This window comes from Panthera pardus, unplaced genomic scaffold, assembly GCF_024362965.1.
Source record: "Panthera pardus isolate Hobbes unplaced genomic scaffold, ASM2436296v1 HiC_scaffold_27, whole genome shotgun sequence".
NCBI lineage: Eukaryota > Metazoa > Chordata > Mammalia > Carnivora > Felidae > Panthera > Panthera pardus.
In genome coordinates this window covers 79,382,176-79,388,221 of record NW_026526843.1, presented here as the reverse complement: position 1 = coordinate 79,388,221, position 6,046 = coordinate 79,382,176, and the positions used below count along the sequence as shown (strand labels likewise).

The 6,046-nt window shown below is 38.7% G+C and overlaps 1 pseudogene; it reads left to right on the top strand.

Moving 5' to 3' along the window:
• The first annotated feature begins 1,219 nt into the window (after positions 1-1,219).
• Positions 1,220-2,086, top strand: LOC109260271 (40S ribosomal protein S2-like; annotated as a pseudogene).
• Positions 2,087-6,046: the final 3,960 nt, after the last annotated feature.

The window sequence follows — 6,046 nt, the reverse complement described above, 5'->3', positions numbered from 1 at the left end:
GAAATTTCCAAAGACCTAAATAACTGGAGAAACATACCATGTTTATGGACTGGAACACTCAAAATATTAAAGATGTCAGTTCTCCCTAAGTTGGTCTATAGATTTAATGCAGTTCCTATAAAAATCTCAAGATTTTTTGTAAAATAGAGTTGGGTTGAGTCTAAAATTCATATAGAATGGTAAAGGAAGTAGAATAACCAAAATGATTTTGAAAAGATTAATAAACTTGGAGGAGTCACACCACCCGAATTTAAGACTTACCAAATAGCTACAGCAATCAAGACAGTGTGGTGTTGGTGAAGGGACAGACATATAGACCAATGCAACAGAATAGGAAATTCAGAAATAGACCCACACAAATATGGTCAATTGATTTGTTACAAAGGTACAAAGAATTCAATGGGGGAAATGACAGTCTTTTCAACAAATGATATTAGAACAATTGGACATCCATATATAAGAAATGAACTTTGACTAAAACCTCATACTTAATACCAAAATTACCTCAGAATTGATCACAGATCTGAATGTAAATCATAAAACTATAAGATTTTTAAAGGAAAATATAGGGAAACATCTGGAACTTTCTTATATTGCTGGTGAGGATACAAAATGCTATAGACACCCTGGAAAACAGGCAGCTTATAAAGTTAAGTATATACTTACTATATAACCCAGCAATGCCAAGCCTAGTTATTTGCCCTAGAGAAATAAAAACCTGTGTTCACACAAAACCTGTACATAAAATCTTTAGAAGTGTTCTATTCATAATCACCGAAAGTTGGAAACAACCCAAATACCCTTTAAGTGATGAATGGATAAAGTGTGATATGTCCATCCAATGGAATACTACTTATCAATAAAAAGGAATGAATATGCAAGAACTTGAATGAATCTCAGAAGCATTGTACTGAGTGAAAGAAGATGACTTCAAAATGTTATGTACTGTTTGCTTCCATTTATATGACATTTTTGAAAGGACAAAAATATAGCGATGGAGAACAGATCAGTGGTTAGGAGTGGAGAGAGGGTGTGACTTCAAAGCAATAGCATGATGGAGTTTTATGGGATGATGGAACTATTCGGTATCCTGATTATGTTGGTGGTTACATGAATCTCTGTATGTGTTAAAATTCATGGAACTGTACACACAAAAAATCAAATTTACTGTATATTAATTTAAAATTAAAATACAGTTGCTTCTCTGGGAAAATGCCAAATGGCGGATGACGCCGGGCCTGCTGGAGGACCGGGAGGGCCCCGAGGCCCTGGAATGGGAGGCTTTGGCGGCTTCCGGGGAGGCTTCGGCAGGCAGGGGCATCCCGGGCCAGGGCCGGGGCAGCGGAGCTCACGGAGGCAAGGCTGAGAACGAGGAGTGGATCCCCATCACCAAGCTGGGCCACCTGGTCAAGGACATGAAGATCAAATACCTGGAGGACATCTATCTCTTCTCCCTGCCCATCAAGGAATCTGAGATCATTGACTTTTTCCTGGGGGTGTCCCTCAAGGAGGAGGTTTCAAAGATTATGCCTTTGCGAAAGCAGACCCACGCTGGCCAGCGAACCAAGTTCAAGGCATTTGTTGCCATCGGAGATTACAATGGACACGTCGGTCTGGGTGTTAAGTGCTCCAAAGAGGTAGCCACTGCCATCCTTGGGGCCATCATCCTGTCCAAGCTTTCCATGGTTCCCGTGTGGCGAGGCTACTGGGGGAACAAGATCTGCAAGCCCCACACTGTCCCATGCAAAGTGACAGGCTGCTGTGGCTCTGTGCTGGTGCACCTCATCCCTGCCCCCGAGAGGCACTGGCATTGTCTCAGTCTCTGTGCCCAAGAAGCTGCTGCTGCTGGCTGGTATTGACTGCTACACCTCAGCCAGGGGGTGCACTGCCACCCTGGGCAACTTCACCAAGGCTACTTTTGATGCCATTTCCAAGACCTACAGCTATCTCATGCCTGACCTTTGGAAAGAGACTGTGTTCACCAAGTCTCCCTATCAGGAATTCACTGGGTCTTGTAAAGACCCAACCCAGAGTCTCTGTGCAGAGGACCCAGGCTCTGGCTGTGGTCACCTCACAAGAAAAATAAAGTGAATGGAAGCTTGAAAAAAAAAATTAAATTAAAATACAAAAAAATGAAGCTAGATTTAGAATGACACCTGGTATGTCTGGTGGATCAGTACACAATTGCAACTTTGTTCAACCATTTTTCATCCTTGCCATCTTGTTCCACTATCCTCTGCCTGTTGGTCCTTCACCTTATGATGCCAGGATAGCTGTAGCTACTCAGGCATCACATGATCATACACTAACATCAAAAGGCTGGAAGAAAGATTATAAATGTCATGTGTCCCTTATTAAGAACAAGAGAAATTTTCCTAGACATCCCCAGTAAACATACCCTCTTGTCCATGTTTTTTGTCCATGCCCAAACCAATCATTTGGTGAGGGAATTAGAATTACCATGATTAGTTAGCTCAGACCAGTGCCACTCAGAGTCTGGCCCCTGGGCTGGTGCTAGTCTACAAACTGTTGGTTACTAGTCCAAGACAAACTAAATGCAGAAATTGAGATTACACGTGTAGAAACTTTTATAACAAGCTAAGTAATTGTGATGTCTTTTGAATGTAATAAAAATTGGGGGCTGACATTTTGTGGGTCTTCATTTGAGATCCCAGCTCCCGTGAAGTCTAGGATTTCCCTAAATATCAACAGAAATGGGGGTGTATCAGGGAGGGGGAAACTGAAGGATGGCCATTGGGTAGGGTACCAACAATGTGGGACATGAAAAATCAATGATGCAAATGCTGTGACTCCTAAAAACCCTGGAAAATTCCATAGTCTATTGCAATACAGACCTACCTCAAGAAGAAAGAACAATCTCAAATAAATAATCTAATCTTACCTCTAAAGGAGCTAGAAATAGAAAACAAATGAAGCCCAAGCCAGCAGAAGAAGGGAAATGATAAAGATAAGAGAGAAATAAATGATACAGAAACTAAAAAAAAAATTAGAACAGATCAATGGAACCAGGAGCTGGTTCTTTGAAAAAATTAATAAAATTGATAAACCCCTAGTCAGACTTACCAAAAACAAAAAAGAAGGGACCCAAATAAATAAAATCACAAATGAAAGAGGAAAAATAAGAACTAACACCACAGAAATACAAACAGTTATAATATTATGAAATTCTATATGCCAACAAATCAGACAGCCTGTGAGAAATGGACAAATTCCTAGACACATACAAACTACCAAAACTGAAACAGGAAGAAATAGAAAACTTGAACAGACTGGAAACCAGCAAAGAAATTGAATTAGTAATCAAAAATCTCCAAAAAAACAAAAGTCCAAGGCCAGATGGCTTCACAGGGAAATTCTACCAAACATTTAAAGAAGAGTTAATACTTATTCTCAAACTATTGCAAAAAATGGAAAAGGAAGGAAAAATTCCAAACTCATTCTATGAGTCCAGCATTACCCTGATTCCAAAATCAGACAAAGATCCCACTAAAAATGAGAACTACAGGCCAATATCCCTGAAGAACATAGATGCAAAAATTCTCAACAAAACACTAGCAAATCAAATCCAACAGTACATTAAAAGAATCATTCACCACGATCAAGTGGGCTGCAGGGGTGGTTCAATATTCACAAATCAGTCAATGTGATACACCACCTTAATAAAAGAAAGGATAAGATCCATATGATCCTCTCAATAGATGCAGAAAAAACATTTGAAAAACTACAACGTCCATTCATGATAGAAAACCTCAACAAAGCAGTGATAGAGGGAATATACCTCAACATAATAAAGGCCATATATGAAAAATGCACAGCTAATATCATCCTCAGTGGGGGGAAAACAGAGCTTTTCCTCTAAAGTTAGGAACAAGACAGGGATGTCCACTGTCACCATTGTTATTTAACATAGTTCTGGAAAGTCCTAGCCACAGCAGACAACACAACGAAATGAAAGTCATCCAAATCAGACAGGAAGAGGTCAAACTTCTACTGCTTACAGATGACATGATACTCTATATAGAAAACCCCGAAGACTGCACCAAAAAATTGCTAAAACTGATGCACGAATTCAGTAAAGTTGCAGAATACAAAATCAAGGTACAGAAATCTGTTGCATTTCTATACACCAATAATGAACTAGCAGAAAGAGAAATTAAGGAATCAGTCCCACTTACAATTGCACCAAAACCCAAAGCATATGTTGGAATAAACCTAATCAAAGAAGTGAAAGACCTGTAGTCTGAAAACTATAAAGCATTGATGAAAGAAATTGAAGTTGACAAAAAGAAATGGAAAGACATTCCGTGCTTATGGATTGAAATAAAGACTATTGTTAAAATGTCTGTATTACCCAAAGCAATCTACACGTTTAATGTAATCCCTATTAATCACCAGCATTTTTCACAGAGCTAAAACAAACAATCCTAACATTTGTATGGAACCACAAAAGACCCTGAATAGTCAAAGCAATCTTGAAAAAGAAAAGAAAAGCTGGAGACATCATGATTTCAGACTTCAAGTTATATTACAAAGTTGTAGTGATCAAGACTATATGGTACTGGCACAAAAACAGACACATAGGTCAGTGGAACAGAATAAAAAACCCAGAAATGAACCCACAACTATATGGTCAATTAATCTTCAACAAAGTAGAAAAGAATATGCAATGGGAGAAAGTCTCTTCAACAAATGGTGTTGGGAAAACTGGACAGCAATATGCAAAAGAATGAAACTGGACCACTTTCTTACACCATACAGAAAAATAAATTCAAAATGGATGAAAATCCTTAATGTGAGATTGGAAACCATCAGAATTCTAGAGAACATAGCAACCTCTTTTACGTCAGTTGTAGCACCTTCTTACTTCTAGCAACTTCTTGTCTCTGGAGGCAAGGGATTAACAAAAGCAAAAATAAATCATTTGGACTTCATCAAGATAAAAAGCATCTGCACAGCAAAGGAAACAATCAATAAAACTAAAAGGCAACCCAGAGAATGGGAGAAAATATTTGCAAATGACATATCTGATAAAGGGTTAGAATACAAAATATATAAAGAACTTACACAACTCAACACCCAAAAAACAAATAATCCATTGAAGAAATGGGCAGAAGACATAAATAGACATTTTTCCAAAGAAGACATATAGATGGCTAACAGACACGTGAAAAGATGTTCAACATCACTCATCATCAAAGAAACACAAATGAAAACTACAATGAAATATCACCTCACACCAGTCAGAATGGCTAAAATTAACACAGGAAACAACAGGTGTTGGCGAGGATACGGAGAAAGGGGAACACTTTTACACAGTTAGTGGGAATGCAAACTGGTGCAGCTACTCTGGAAAACAGTATGGAGGTTCCTCAAAAAGTTAACAATAGAACTACTCTGTGATCCAGCAATAGCACTACTAGGTAGTTACCCCAAAACCACAAAATACTAATTTGAAGGGATACGTGCACCCTGATGTTTACAGCATTATCTATAGTAGCCAAATTATGGAAAGAACCCAAATGTCCATTGACTGATGAATGGATAAAGAAGATGTGGTATGTATATATATACACACCCACCCACACCCACACACACACACCCACCCACCCACACCCACACACACACACAATGGAATATTTCTCACCCATAAAAAAGAACGGAATCTTGCCATTTGCAATGACGTGGGTGGAGCTAGAGGGTATTATGCTAAGTGAAATAAGTCAGTCAGAGAAAGACAAATATATGGTTTCACTCATATGTGGAATTTAAGAAACAAAACAAACGAACATGGTGGGGGGAAGAGAGGAAAACCAAGAAACAGACTCTCAACTATAGAGAATAAACTGATGGTTACCAGAAGGGAGGTGGGTGGGGGATGGGTGAAATAGGTGATGGACATTAAGGAGGGGACTTGTTGTGATGAGCACTGGGTGTTGTATGGAAGTGTTGAATCACTAAATTCTACACCTGAAACTAATATTACACTATATATTAACTAACTGGAATTTAAATAAAAACTTGAGGC